General features: G+C 42.1%; 1 long non-coding RNA gene across 1 annotated transcript; it reads left to right on the top strand.

The window, feature by feature from the left end:
• The first annotated feature begins 3,822 nt into the window (after positions 1-3,822).
• On the top strand, positions 3,823-14,676 carry LOC128314589 (uncharacterized). Its single transcript, XR_008296415.1, has 3 exons — positions 3,823-5,557; positions 6,290-6,462; positions 14,501-14,676. It is a non-coding gene; the product is annotated as an uncharacterized LOC128314589 (long non-coding RNA).
• The last annotated feature ends 1,260 nt before the right edge of the window (positions 14,677-15,936 follow it).

Genomic DNA, 15,936 nt, shown 5'->3' with positions numbered 1-15,936 from the left:
AAATGAGGATAATACCTGATTAAAGACTGTTTTGAGATTTATAAGTAAACTAATCAGCATAAAAACAACTAGCATAGTGTCTAGAGCACTATGTAAGTCTTCAACATTTGGTGGCTATTCTGACACATGAGGTTCTGGCGAATAAATGATAACGGCCACCATTGACGAGCACTGAGGAACAGGCAGGGATATCTTTGTGTTATCTCATTCAACCACATCAGCAGCATGGTGTTAGGTATGTTATTATCACCCCCATTCTCCAACTGATGAAACTGAAGCTTAGAGAGGCCATGTAACTTGACCAGGGTCACACAGCTACTGACTGTCAGAGCTGGGATTGGAATACAGGTTGGTTTGACGCTGCCATGCCGCTTATTGAATTGTCTCTGGAAAGATGATCTTGAATCAATGAACAGGAAACTCTAAGCCTTTGTGATTCTGCTCTACGTGTCATTGCGTTAAAGTTCCTGTGTGAGCAGATCTGGACAGGGCGGGGTGGGGGGGTGGGGAGGGGAGCCTCAGCTGCTCCCAGGGATTCGTGCCTCTGAAGTGGGCACTAGCTGTGAAATAACCCTCTCCTCCTTGAATTTGAGGAAGCTGATGTATCTGAGTGCCACTTTTTAATCAAGGAGACCATCCGTCTCCCGTTGTCATTTGATCTTTTTTGCAACAACAGCCGCAAATCTCCAGGCAACACAGACATGACGCAGACAAAATGAAAACTGAGGAAGTCGTATCTTTCTCTCATTAATGGGAGAGGAGAAAACACACAGCTTTTGCCTTGAGTGTTTTGGGGATGTGTTATTTTTAGAAAAGAACATTTTGTGATTTTGTTGTTTGATTTCTGAGCAGGCTTTCTTTTTAAATTCTTTTTCAGTAACTTGCCGAATCAAAAAGGAATAGTAGATCTAGCAATAACAATCAGCAAAAGGAGATTGAGCTCCTCCATGTGCAAGGCAAGGAAACAAAGAAAGTGTGAGGCTTTCCCCCTGCTTTTTAGATGTTTAGAACCTACTAAGAAAGATTGTATAGCTATATATGTATAGAGCTCAGAAAATAAGGCAATCTCATCTATCATAGTTCGCAGGAGGTAGAATAACTGGAGAGGAAAAAATTGTAGCTCTCTGTAGATTGGATGAAGTTGTTCATTCATTTGTTCGCTCGGTGTATTTGTATTGAACACCTTCTTTGTATGCGGCAGGTACTTGGAAACGAAAGCTGAATAAGACCTTGACACCACCCTTGAAAAGTTTGTAGTCCAGTGGCAGACACAAAATTAGAATTATAAACCAAGAAATGCTGTGAAGTGATAGAAATTTGTACAAATAACGTGGGGCCACAGCAGTAGAGGTGGTGAAGTCTACCAAGAGGAGAGAGGTATCCGAAGACTTCATGGGAGAGAGGTAATCAAGATAGGTATTGAAGGATGGGGACGCGCCGACCAGCATGTAGATGAGGCAAGGTGGTTCAGGCAAAAGAAGCAACATCGGCGAAGATTTGTGAGCTAGTGCTGCATGGGTGAGGCTCTGTCTATACCTGGGAAGGCTAAGGGCATTGGATGGCGTAGAGAGAGGAGGCTAGAGATGTAGGAGGGCACACTCACAGCATCTGGAGGCAATGGGGAATCTTTAAAGGATTTGAACAAAATGGGGTAACTTGGGCAGATCTTTGTTTTCAAAACATGAGTCACACACCTTCTTGAAGGTACCATTAAACAAGTCTGTGTAATAAGAACTATTACAGACTGTGGATAGGCCAGGCATGATTGAGTGGATCTTCCCTGAAAGTCTTCAAAAGACTTCGAAACTGGAAGGGCTGTAAGCAGGGTGTGGCCTGATCAGATATGCTTTTTAGGAAGGATGTGTTGCTCCTGGAGAGGAAATGTATAGGAGGGATGTAAATGTGGAGGAAGAAGAACCTATTAAGAGGTGATTTGTTTGGTTAAGGAGAGAGGTGATGCTGGCCTAGACCCAGGTGCTTGCAGTAAAAATGGAGAAAAGCTCATTCAATGAGCAGATACCTAGGAAGTGAAAAGGATTGAAGTTGGTGACTGTTTGAGCAGCCTGGAATGCTGACAGGGATGTAGAAGGCCAGAGAAGGAGAAGAATTCACAGAACCTGGGCGAGTGGTGGGGACATTCACGCATCACAGAGATGTAGGACACGGGGTGAGGGCCTGCTTGGGGGTAAACTAGATAGCACTATGGAAGACAGTTAGGGATTTACCCTGTGCTGCCTGGGGTATATGGGGAGTACTGCATAGGCAGAGTGAGCGAGGAAGGAGGAATTGTTATCTCAACTCAAACACAAATTGCACTGCTAGTCTGCCTCAGGATCTGGCCAACAGTCTGGGACCAAACGCCATCAATAGATTATTTTTAAGAAGTTCTGCAGCCCAGTGAGAGATTAAAGCGGGCACATGGATGATGTCAATATAATATGTCAATGTGTTGATAGACCTATATATGAGACTGGACAAGTATTGACAAGGACCTAGTGAATGCCAGGATCTTGCTAGTGCTATGCACGTGGCAGTGAGTGAACCTACCAGGAGCCTTACCTTCAAGGAGATGACATTTCATTGGGGAAACTCAATACATACATACATACATACATAAAAACACACAAAGATTGGGGCACCTGGGTGGCTCAGTTGGTTAAGCGTCCCACTTCAGCTCAGGTCGTGATCTCACAGCTCCTGAGTTCAAGCCCTGGGTCGGGCTCTGTGCTGACAGCTTGGAGCCTGGAGCCTGCTTTGGATTCTGTGTCTCCCTCTCCCTCTGCCCCTTTCCTGCTCACTCTCTGTCTCTCACTCTCAAAAATAAAATAAACATTAAAAAAAAATAAAAACACACACAAAGATTTAGTTAAGTACTGTTGTGTTAGCTTAGGTTCTAGGAGAAGCAAAAGTAAGACATAGGACTTTGAAGGAATATGGGGAAAGGCACTGGATAGGACTGGGGGAGCCCTTCCTCATGGAATGGAGGGGAGAGGGAAGGTAGGCAGGCAGGTAGGAAAATATACTGCCACACAGCATAAGAGAGTGTCAGTTGATGGTGGGTCCTCAAGTCAAAATTGCTGGCCAGAGGATTCCCATGTCCCCAGGGTCAGACTGCCTTAGCATCCCTTTCCTGTTCAGCTGATGGCTAGGAGTAGCCCACAGTAAGTGTGGCTTGAGAGTGTGCATATGGGTGGACCTCAGAGAGTAACAACCTAGGCCCTTACACAATTGTGCTTCAGCATTAGGTGGCCTGCAAGGTGATTCTTATGGCTACCACAACTATGAGGCAAGTAATCCAGATGCTGAGAGACAATAACCTAGGAAAGTGAGCATTCAGATGAATTAACAATGGATGGATGGCCTCTCGGGGAAATGGCATTTAACCTAAGACTAGAAGGATGAGAAAAATCCAGCTATATGTAAAGCCTGGAAAAAGTATTGTAAGTAGAGAGGGAAGAGCAAGTGCAAAGGCCCTGTGGCGGTATCTAAGGGTCCCTCAGAAGGCCAGTGAATGTAACCAGAACAAAGAAGAGTGGCAGAAGTTATAGGCAAGATGATAATCCAGGATTTTGTACATCATTTCAAGGAGTTTATACTTTATTCTAACTGCAGAGGAAAGACAGTGGCGAATTTAATTTGGACAGTGATACGATTTGACGTATTTTAAGAAGACCGCTCTAGCTGCTGCACTGGGCACGGCTTATAGGTTTTCAAGAGTGGAAATTAATTAGATGGTGACAGATGACGACTTACACAGTCAAGGCGCATTGACCTAATCTGGGGTTGCCAGGGGCTGCGGGTGTGGAACAAAAAGGCTTCACGGGGGAGAGGTCATCTGAGCTGTGTCTTAAAGGGGTGGCTTTTTAAAGCAATTGCAGAAAGGAGGTGACATTTAAGGGGAACTTGACTGGCTCTCCGAAGGGAGGAGCAACCTTATAGCACTTTTCAAAATCACTTCACTAAAACCCAGAGTCAAAGCAGTCTTTAATTTAGTGCCTTTTATAGGACAGAATACAGTTTAGGAGTAACCAAGGACATTCACAGGTGAAAAGTACTTAAATCAGAGAGACAGCGTAGTTAGGGAAAGGAGACCAACCATTTCTTTCTTTATGGCAGAGAACATTAACTGAATACCTCAGAGGCTGAAGCAAAGAAACAAAGAGAACACTAGTCTTCTTTGTCAACCTGGCTCTGAATGCAAACACCGTTTTGAACTTGGAGGACTCATGGGAAGTTGGTTTGATGGTTGGAGGCTTGTTTGTAGAACTCATTCTTTGCTGCTTTTTTCTATACTTTGTTTTGTTTTTGTTTCTGGTTTTTAGTAAAGCCTATACCCGCAATCACAGCAGTCTCACAAAGGACTAAATCAGAGACCAGAGTCCGAATGCCCAGTCACGTTGCTCCCTCTACCACTCGGTGGATTTCTTCTAGAATCTATATTCTGATGTCAGCCATCTCCCGCCCTTCTTTTCTTTCCTCATGGGCCCTGCCTTAGGTTTATACTTTTGCAATAGATCCTTAAATGTTCTCCCTGCCTCCAGATTCTTACATTGCACACAGGTCAAATGTCAAAACGGGGCTTCTTGGATAAAAGCAGCCCACGGTGCCTTTCCTTTCTCTTTTCTGTCCAAAACACTTTTTAGAATAAGATGTCTGGATAGAAAAATTAGATGTGTTTACATAAAAATACCCATTCCTGGTTTCTCTTGAAAACTCAGTTGATCTGGACCACACTAGTTCAGCCAGAGCAACGGGTGGACGAAACCCAATAGGGGTCCTCTCTTCTCGCTCAGGCGTCAGACGTCTCTCCAGTTTGTCGTCACCTCTCTTCCTCGCTGTGGTTCTATACCTCTCCTTTTTTTTACCTGCCTGAATCTGGGGTGCATTTGAATTCCAAACAGAAATCTGATCATGTGACACTCTTATTTAAAAAACCTGCACCTGTTGGTCTGGCAGATGAAGTTCAAACTCTTCACCGTAGCACAGAAGGGACTTCTTCACCTGGTCTCATGCTCTCTGTGGATGTCCTTTGTGACTCATGCCCTTCTCAGAAGTCATGCTGAATGGCTGCGCCGTGTTGTATGTCTGTGTCTTCTTCTGTCTACGGTGATTTCTTCCTTTCAGGTGGGATGCCATTTCTTTTCTTCTGCAGCTGGTGTACATTCATTCTTTAGCCTCTGTCCAAATATAAATCCTCTTCTAACTTCTGCTTTCTCGTCACCTGCTTCTCCACTTCCTCAGCATCTCGGGCTCGCCTCTGTTAGGACCCGTTGCCACTAGTGTCTGGTGAATTCTCTCTCCTTCTCCAGAATGCACACCCTTCGGGATTCTGAATCATCTTCGTCTTTGGAGGCCTAGTGTGGGATAGGGAGTGGTGTTCAGTGAATAAAGGTGTCGGGTGGAAAAGTTTGATCTTCTATTTTCTTCCCTATGAAAGGACACCTCCTGCTTCCATATCAGAGGATTATTGTGGGAACCCAATGGCATAATGTCCTTTGTAAAAGTAGCTGGAAACTGCAAAGCGATGTATATGAATGAATGGAGCAGTCAGAAAATGGTATATTCTCAACTTGCTTAAATGACTTAACTGGTTGTACCTGCAGAGAACAGTGACCTAGAAGGCAGGAGGCCTGGAATACAGTTCCAGTTTCTTTGCCAATTAGCGGTGTAACTTAGGGCCACTTTCTTTCGCCACTCCAGACCTTGGCTTCCAGAGCTGGGCTTTGAAAATTTTAAGGCACTTCCTCTTTCTTCTTCTTCTTCTTCTTCTTCTTCTTCTTCTTCTTCTTCTTCTTCTTCTTCTTCTTCTTTTTTTTTTTCTTTTGCTTCAATTTTCCCAGGATAAGACACTCTTCTTGTTCTTAAAGGATTTTATTCTGACACATTTGATATGGTATGTTAATCATAATACAATAACAAATATGTACTAATTAGTTTTTTCACTAAATATACAAATCAATGACAATAGCTACTGTGTGGAGCTGATTAGTAACATTTTACTAACCTAGAATTGTTTTCATTATTTAATCAGCATTAACAAATGGAAGTTTCAGAGCTCAGACTGTAAAGGTCTCAGCAGCAGTATTATGGTATCTCACTTGGCCCCATGGCATCTTTCGTTCTACACTTTCACAACAATGCTATCCTTCTTCCTCTGTTCCTCTAGAGTCAGCAATGTGATTGATGCATTTGGGGAGAGGAGCTGGGAGCAGAGGGAGTGTGGAGGAAATGAAGAGTATTCTTGGAGGGGGGGAAAAAGCTCATCCTTTCCTTATTTTCTAAATTGCAGCTTATAAAGTTGATTCACTGACTGCTGGTTTAAAATGGTGTCTGTGAACAGCCTCTGGTACAGCTTTCTCCGTAATGTGCAGTAAAATACCTAAGAAGGCTTAGAAGAAGATATAAACTCAAAATACAGCCATAAACTTGGACTGACAATCAACTAAAGGCTGGATCAGGGAGGTGGGTATTTTTTGTTTTTTGCTTTTTGGCCAACTTTAAGGTCAATGAAACTGAAGTGAAAAACACGGTCCATTGGCTTGGGCGTGCTCTTTGGGAATTATTCTATAGGAAAGAGATGGGAAGGATCATTGTCTTTCTTTCGTTGTCCACATTCTGGGATTGTGTGTGTATCCCTGGGAAGGATCCCCTGGTGGAAATTCTTGTCTACCCAGAACCTCAGAATGTGACCTTATTTGGAAATAGGATCTCTGCAGACATAATTAAGGTGAGGGTCAGGACGAGATCATACTAGATTCAGGTAGGTTCTAAGTCCAATGAGAGTATTCTTATAAGGTAGAGAAAAGGACACATAAAGAAAATATGGTCATGTGACTACTAAGGCAGAGAATGAAGTGATGTGGCCACAAGCTAAGAATGCAAGGAGCCCCCAGAAGCTGGAAGAGGCATGGAAGGCTTCCTCTTGATTTTGGACTTCTCATCTCCACAACTGTGAGAGAATAAATGTCTGTTGTTTTAGGCTGCCACATTTTTGGTAATTTGTTGTGAAAGCCCTGGGAAACAAATACAGTGGGAAACAAGTTTATACTAGGGTTGAATTCAAACACAAATTTTGTCCGTCCCCCAACACCTCCCCAACCTCCAGTGTGTTATCTGTATTTATCAATCTGTTTTTTTTTTGGTGTAGGTGAAATAAATAAGTCATGAGGATGAAAAGTACAACATAGAGAATATAGTCAATAATACACTTATCATGGTGAGCATTTTGTATGTATATAGTTGCTAAATAACTATGTTGTACACAAAACTAATTTAATATGTCAACTTCAATTTAAAAAAATGCAAACACTTAAGGTAACAAAATGAGTGGGTTGTCCAGGGAGGAGACTGAAGCAAACCAGAGAAGATATGCTTTATGTAAAGACAAGAAATTGTTGGGGCGCCTGGGTGGCTCAGTAGGCTAAGCACCTGACTCTTAATTTCAGCTTAGGTCATGACCTCACAGCTCATCAGCTTAACCCTTGCATCGGGCTCTGCACTGACAACGTGGAGCCTGCTTGGGATTCTGTCTCCTTCTCTCTTTGCCCCTCTCTCACTTGCTCTCGGTATCTTTCTCAAAATAGGTAAAAATAAACTTAAAAAAAAAAAGACAACAAATTGTCTTGCAAGAACACAGATAGAGATTTGCCAAATCTTTCTGTAATTCAAGAGGAGCTGGAAATCTGGATTTTATTTCTGTGCATTTATTTATTTATTTATTTATTTATTTATTTTAGAATTGCATTGATTTTATTTTAAAAATGGTGCTGTTTCAAATGCCTCTGAGTCAGATTCCTCCTGTGGGCAGCCAGCTTGCCACCTCCTGGGCAGGGCCTGGAGGACAGGAGGACGGCTTTAATGGCAGGAATGCAAAGCATCTTGAGGTAGAAAAATAGAATTTCTGTACCTTTGCTGGGGGAAAGAAATACAGGATGACCCTGGTAGCAGGACATGTGGGGGACTGATGGCTATTTTCATGCTCAACAACTGTTCATGTCAGCGGAAATCCAGAAATAACTTGGGAAGAATTTCACTTCAGTCTATTAGATCCACGGTTAATAAAGCCTGTTAGAATGTGGAACTTATTTAGGAGCTGTGAACATTCAACTGGTATGTAGTTATACCTTAGAAAAGAGGAATTGGCCAGAAGGAAGTGAGGTCAAGGAACATTCATACTGGAAGTTTTCTGGCAAATACAGGGTTTTGATACATCTTTTATTTAAAGATGAGAAAGCCATAACACATGAAGGATATACCCCAGCAGTGACAACAATCACAGTGCAGGAACTTGGAACAATGGTTATGAAAGATTATTATGGAAGTTCAGAGGAAGAACAAACCTTTGCCAAAGATCTGCTGCAGGAAATGGCTTTTGCTTTTTTTAGGAGATTATTTTGCATCCTTAGATGAGATGCAAGGAACAATAGCCTCTTAAAAATAGGACAGATGTCATAAAGAAATAGACAGTGTTATGTAAAAGGGGCTGGATGAGATAAGGAAGAGTTTCTACAACACTAAAGGTTCAACGGTAGAATTAGCACTAACAGTTAGCTTTAAGAAGCAGTTAAGAACATAATTGAGATTACAGAAAATCAGTGTGATATGAGATACATTTTGGAACTTCTGATGCATTGAATGTCAAAGTGTCTTTGACCAGAATTGCATTTGCATATTTTAAGTGGAAAAAATAAAATGCACTATATTTGTCAGGGTTCTCCACAGAAACAGAACTAATAGGATGTATATACGTATACATATGAAATATATTTTAAGAAACTGGCCCACGTGATTACAGAAGCTGAGAAGTGGCAACATCCGCCATCCGCAAGCTGGGGACCCAGGAATATCTCGGTATGGTTCTGAGAACTGGATGCTCAGTGATGCATGTCCCAGGCAAGAGCAAGAGGAGATCCATATACCAGCTCAAGGAGTCAGGCAGAAGCCAGTTCCCGTGTCCTCTGCCTTTTTGTTCTATTCAGGCCCTTGACAGATTGGATGATGCTCATCCACACTGGGGAGGGTCGTCTGCTTTACTCAGTTAATTCATCCAAATACTAATCTCATCCAGAAATGCCTTCACAGACACACCCAGGAATAGTATTTAATCTGGGGACTCCACATCCCTGTCAAATTGATGCATACAATTAACTAACACAAGCCCACTCTGTCAGATTGGCATTCACGTACATCTCCTTCAACCATACTTAATTTCCAAATAAAGGCAGTAGTGAGATCATAATTCTGCCTAACATGAGATAACCACCCTGAGCGCAACCAAAAATTCACTAACTTCTTCTCCAGAAGAGGAGTAAAGTCCTTGCATGATATTAACTCCTCTCCTTGATATCCCATAACTTAAATACTGTAACGTAAAATTAGCAAAGCTTAAATACTATGACTAAAGTCAATATATATTACATTACATGATAAGGGAGAAAAAAGGAAAGAAAACATAGCAATTGATATATATTTATACATATATATATATATATATTGAGCAAATGGTCTTATACACACACACACACACACACACACACACACACACACACATTCATAGCAAAATAAGGAGGAAGTATTCATGACAATTCCAGTCCTAGTTTCTGTAACTGGTCACATAGTTGTAGCTGGTATTTATAACTACTGTCTCTTACTATCCATTCTGCATGCCCTTTGCTTTCTGCAAACACCTCAGCCAGTTGTGGTCTTTACCTGGTGGGGCGACCCAAATTTTCATTCCATTAGGGTTTGGGCCATGATTAGTCCTGCCTGATTTGGCTTGTTGTCATCTTCTTTTGAACTTAATCATAGAGCATGGTAATACTAAGAGACACTATAGGGGATGTTTTATAATCCAGACATATTCTTCCTTCCTCCACTGTGGAGAAGTAGTCCAATTTCCTGTTGGTAGTGAGGATCCATCACCCCAGCCAGCATAGGAACTCCCTTTTACTCTTTGTTGATTCAGACTGAGGGAGAGACCAAAGTGTCTGGGTGGCCATCTGCACTTCCATTTCAGTGAAATCACTATTGTTTCTCCTGGTGGCAGCATCTCTCCCTTTGCAACTAAGATGTCTAGGCCAGCAGAACATAAGGCTATAGGAACAGGAAGCAAAACTTTTTCTAGTGGGTTACTAAGGATAACAGTGACTGATATCACTCACATCTCTAACCTTTGATTCCTGGATCCATGAATCTTGGCTATGGGAGAAACAGTACTCTATATGGAACCGTAATTCAGACCATAGATGGACTTCTAGAGAAATCTTGCTTCAGCCCTGAAAGGCACTATCACCTGGCATTGCCACTGAGTCTTCAAAAGGCTATTGAACCATCCTATCAAGCCAGCTACTTCAGGATGGTGGTGGACATTGTTAGACCAGTGAATTCTATGACCATGGGCTTGCTATGAAGTAAATTTCTTGGTCAGAAACAATGCAGTGTGGAATACCATGACAATGCATAAGGGATTCTGTGAGTCCGCAGACGGTAGTTTTGGAAGAAGTATTGAATGCAGGGAAGGCAAATCTGCATCCATAACAAGCATGTATTCTAGTAAGAACAAAATGTTGCCCCTTGCATGACCGAAACCGTCCAAGTAATCAACCTGCTACCAGATAGCTGGCTGATCACTCCAGGGGAATGGTGCTGCACCAGTGGAAGATTGGGCTCTCAGAAGGGGTTATATACAGGTTGACTGTGGTAAGTAGAAGACCATGGTGTGAGCCCATGCATATTCTTTCACCTGCGAGACCAGGGCCACTTTGTTCATGAACCCATGGGGCGATGATAATGGTGGCTGAGGAAAGAGGTTGACTGATAGTCACAGAACTGGGTTATCTTATCCACTTGATTATTAAAATTCTTGTCTGCTGAGGTCATCCTTTGGTGAGCAGTCACATGAGACACAAATATCTTCACATTTTTGCCCATTCATGGGGGTCTACCCATATCCTTCTTCCACAAATTTCCTCTAATCATGTGTCTTCCAAGTCCCTAACCATCCAGCCAAACAATTGTCCACAGTCCATTAGTTGGTATGTGATTACATATCTGTCTGTTTCTCTTTCCAAGCAAAGTGAACAGCCAGGTGCATTGCTTAGAGTTCTTCCCACTGGGAAGATTTTCTGTTACGACTGTCCTCAGGGACATCACAGAAATTGACTGTAGTGCTATAGCTGTCCAGTTTTGAGTGGGGCCTGCACTTTGTGGAGAACCATCTGTAAACTAGGTCTGGGTCTTCTCTCCCTTTGTTAACTGATTGTAGGCAACTCCCCAGGAGGCTTTATATTCAGACTAGGAGAAAGAAGGCAGTGTAAGGAATAGAGACCTTGGGCATTTGGGTCCCATTTCATATGATTTACTTGTGCCCTTCAGGAACTCCTGTGGCCTGAAATATATATAATTCACTCTCTTTTGTTGATGGAGTGCTGCTGTGTAATCCCAACGTTATGACATGGTGGGTCAGATGATGATACCCGATTTGTGATGAGCAGCTCAGGTGGCATAATAACTTGGTGGCCCATGGTTAAGCATTTAGTCTCTATTAATGGTCCAGAGCAAGTCAAGAGCTGTTTCTCAAAAAAAGCGTAGTTATCTGCAGAGGATAGCAAGGCTTTGCTCCAAAATCCCAAGGCCTGTGCCATGATCCACCTACAGAGACCTACCGAAGGTTCCAGACTGCATCCCTACCTGCCACTGACACTTCAAGCACCATTGGATATGCTGGATCATATGGTCCAAACGGCAGAGTGGCTTGCACAGAAGTCTGGACCTATTCCAGAGCTTTTTCTTGTTCTCAGCCCCATTCAAAACTAGCATCATTCACGTAGAATCTGTCCATGATTGATGCCCACTTTGAATAATAATTCCTGCCATTCTGTTCAAAGACTGGGTAATTATTGCCAAAATACTGAAATGTTTAATATACCTCTGAGAAGATAAATAAACAACAACAAAAAATCCATTTTGTCTTTATAAGCGTAGAGCTGCAGGGAGTGACATATGACCGTTTTCAATACCTCGGAACCTGAGTAGTGATTTTCTGCATCTTTAAAATTTATATGAAGAGCCTGAGTTTTTGGAAAGGAATATACCACCCACTGGCAGATATTATCTGTCATTAAGCCACTTTTCATTTTGTCTCCCATTCAGGAACTATGAACATGTCTGAGTTCTTTATGCTTAAAAGCAGTATATATGCCATTATTTCAAGCACATTAAAATACACGGAAAAAGTGGAAGACATAAACAAAAGAAACTATTTCTGGTTGTCATTAGTTATATGCTTGATTATCATTATTTTTGAACAGTCACATTGTTTATCTTATTCCTTCTTTGCGCTTTTTAAATTTTCAAATTTTCTACAGAATGAAATTTGCTCTCTTCAAATGAAAAGAAGTAGAGAGTAGTAAAAATAGCTACATTTCATTTTAATATGTCATAACATAATAATTAAAAACATTTCCATTTCAAACTAGAAGAAAATACCCCCAAATATTAACACTAGTTATATCTGTGCAGGAAAAATAGGAGTGGTTTTTTTTTCTATGTGTTATAAAGAGCCTTATGATTTTTATTTATAAAAAAACAATCAAGATTTTGAATATAATGAGTGCATTCAACAAAAATTTTGTTATGGCCTATTGTGTGATGGGATCACGGTGATGATATACATGAATGAGGCCTGACACTTTATTCCAGGAGTTTCCATTCTCATGAACTATTGTTTTCTTTTTTAAAAAAAAATTTTTAATGTTTATTTATTTCTGAGACAGAGAGAGACAGAGCATGAATGGGGGAGGGGCAGAGAGAGAGGGAGACAAGAATCCGAAGCAGGTTCCAGGCTCTGAGCTGTCAGCACAGAGCCCGACTCGGGGCTCAAACTCACGAACTGTGAGATCATGATCTGAGCTGAAGTTGGTCACTCAAGCGACTGAGACACCCAGGCACCTCGAACTATTATTTTCTTAATTGCCAAATAAAACATAAGGAATGAGAGGCATCGCTTCTCACTGATAGAGAATCTCTGTATGATGAGCTCTTTGGTCAGTTGGAATTGGCTTGAAATAATATCTGGCATATTAAACATATCCTTTCAAGAAGCCTGGTGAGATTAGTGGTGCCTGGGTGGCTCAGTGGGTTAAGCATCCAACTTCAGCCAAGGCCATGATCTCGCGGTTCCTGAGTTCGAACCTCACATCAGGCTCTGTGCTGACAGCTCAGAGCCTGGAGGATGCTTCAGATTCTGTGTCTCCCTCTCTCACATTCTGTCTCTCTCCCTCTCAAAAATAAATAATAAAAGCATTAATTTTTAAAAATAAGCCTGGTGAGTTTCAAAAAGCATGATCTAGAGAGTCAGACCTGTTTTCACTCCAGATTTGCCATGTAATTGCAGGCATTAAATTGTCTGGGCCTCAATCTCCCCATTTTTAAAATGTGGAGGCTAATGTTGAACTGAGTGTCATTGTGAATGAAGTAAAGTATGGTAAGGAGCTTCTCACAGTGACTATTAGGGCACTCTGATACATGGGAATTTCTTCTCTCTTTGCCTTTATCTGCAGGATTAAAAATGTACGTTAACAATAATCGTCTTTCATATTTGATGCAGTCAGTGCTTTCAAGTTTGCAACCCAATCTCACACATCCTCTCTTGATTTCTCACAAAATTCCTCAGGTAGCAGAACCTGTCGGAAGGTTTGATGGGATAACATGGCAGCTCAGGAGGAAGCAGATCACCCTGAGATCTGGGGAGTACTTCCATTAATAACTGAGGAAACAAAAAGCTAGAGGGGTGACAAGGTCAGGGTGATCTTGATGGGAAATGAAGAGGCCAACCCTTGCACTGAAGGGCCTCTGACACCACCTCGTATTCCACTCCTCCCTACGAGTACAGAGGCATCTTGGTGCCTTTCGGATGGAAATTGTCAAGTAACTGGATTCGTAGGATCAGCTGTAGTTTCTGGATAGAGAAATTTGACGCAGCTGGGTGGGATATCAGGCTCTGTGCCCCATGGGCCTGAGGTCTATTTACTGTGACTGATGCCAACTCTTACAAAGAGGAGGCTGAGGAAGTTTTCAACCTCGTGGATCCCAGTAACTAGCCTCAGCCGCATTAGTCACTCTGCTAGTGGCTGCCAGATCACGCACAGATGCCACCTGCTGGGAAGATCCCACTCCAAGACTGAGACCTGCTTCAGAACCTAGCGTGAGAATTGTCAATACCTACAACTTGGAAACGCTGGGACAGGCAGAGCTGTAATTAAAGTAGGTAAAGCGAGAAGAGTTCTTGTTTTACTCAGGAGGAAATTGAGACTTACAAAGGCTTTGGAGACTTAACTTGAGAGGCAAAGGCAAGAAGATCTGATTTCTCTCTGCATTTTGATAACTATCATCTTCTCTTTTTTCTTTTCTTTTCTTTTCTTTTCTTTTCTTTTCCTGATTCTTTCTTTCTTTCTTTCTTTCTTTCTTTCTTTCTTACTGTCTGTCTTTCTTTTTTGGCCAGGTATTCTAGACTCTGGGACTTCAGCAGTAAATAAAGCTGACAAAAATCCCACCCCTGCAGAGCTTGCATTCCAAAGGAAGAAGACAAAAATAAAATGTATTATATGACATAGTATGATAGGAAGTGAAAATGGCTATGTAGAAAAATAAAGAGGGAAGGGGAGAAAAATAAAGAGGGAGGGGGAGAAAAAAAGGAGCCTCACTGAGAAGATGACATTTGAAGAAAACCTGTGGACTTCCTGGGGAGAAGTGTTTCAGACCCAGAGAGCAGCCAGTTTAAAGGCCCTGAAATGGGAACATGCTGGAGATGCTGGAGAATTTCAGAAACAGGAGGAGACCACTGTGGTTGGAACAGTGTGACGATGGGACATGGAGAGAGAGCGGGGTGCCAGATCTTGTATGTCCTTAAGTTTCATTCACCAGACACATGAAAAGATGCTCAAGGTCACTCATCATCAGGGAAATACATATCAAAGCCACACTGAAATACCACCTCACACTGGTCAGAGTGGCTAAAATGAACAGATGAGGAAACTACAGATGCTGGCAAGGATGTGGAGAAACGGGAATCCTCTTGTACTGTTGGTGGGAATGAAAACTGGTGCAGCTGCTCTGGAAAACAGTGTGGAGGTGCCTCAAAAAATTAAAAATAGATCTACCCTATGACCCAGCGATAGCACTACTATGAATTTACCCATGAGATACAGGAGTGCTGATGCATAGGGGCACATGTATCCCAATGTTTAGAGCAGCACTCTCAACAATAGCCAAATTATGGAAAGAGCCTAAATGTCTACCAACTGATGAATGGATAAAGAAGATGTGGTTTATATATACAATGGAATACTACTTGGCAATCAGAAAGAATGAAATCATGCCATTTGGAGCAACGTGGATGGAACTGGAAGGTATAATGCTGAGTGAAATAAGTCAGAGGACAGATATCATGTTTTTTACTCCTATGTGGATCTTAAGAACCTTAACAGAAGACCATGGGGGAAGGGAAGGGGAAAAAATAGTTACAAACAGAGAGGGAAGGAAGCAAACCACAAGAGACTCTTAAATACTGAGAGCAAACTGAGGGAGGATGGGGGTGGGGGAGAGGGAAAATGGGTGATGGGCATTGAGGAGGGCACTTGATGGGATGAGCACTGGGTGTTTTGTTTAAGCCAATTGGGCAATAAATTATATTCATAAAAAAGAACTTGGTTTTATTTTGGGGAGGATGGAGATCCACAAGAGGGTGTTGAGTAAAGGACTGATAAAGTCAGACTCACACGTTAACAGGATCCATCTGGCAACTGCTCATTTAGGACCATGTGGTGCTATCTCTACTGCACATGTAGATATAGGAAGTACCCTATCCCTCAGCTTCGGGCTGAGTCCAATGACAGGGCTTGGGGCCCCAAATGGCCATAAATTACATGCGAAGAGCTG

Source organism: Acinonyx jubatus, chromosome B1, assembly GCF_027475565.1.
Source record: "Acinonyx jubatus isolate Ajub_Pintada_27869175 chromosome B1, VMU_Ajub_asm_v1.0, whole genome shotgun sequence".
Taxonomy (NCBI): domain Eukaryota; kingdom Metazoa; phylum Chordata; class Mammalia; order Carnivora; family Felidae; genus Acinonyx; species Acinonyx jubatus.
Note: the sequence above shows the minus strand (reverse complement) of the source record. Positions and strands in the feature narration are given on the sequence as shown.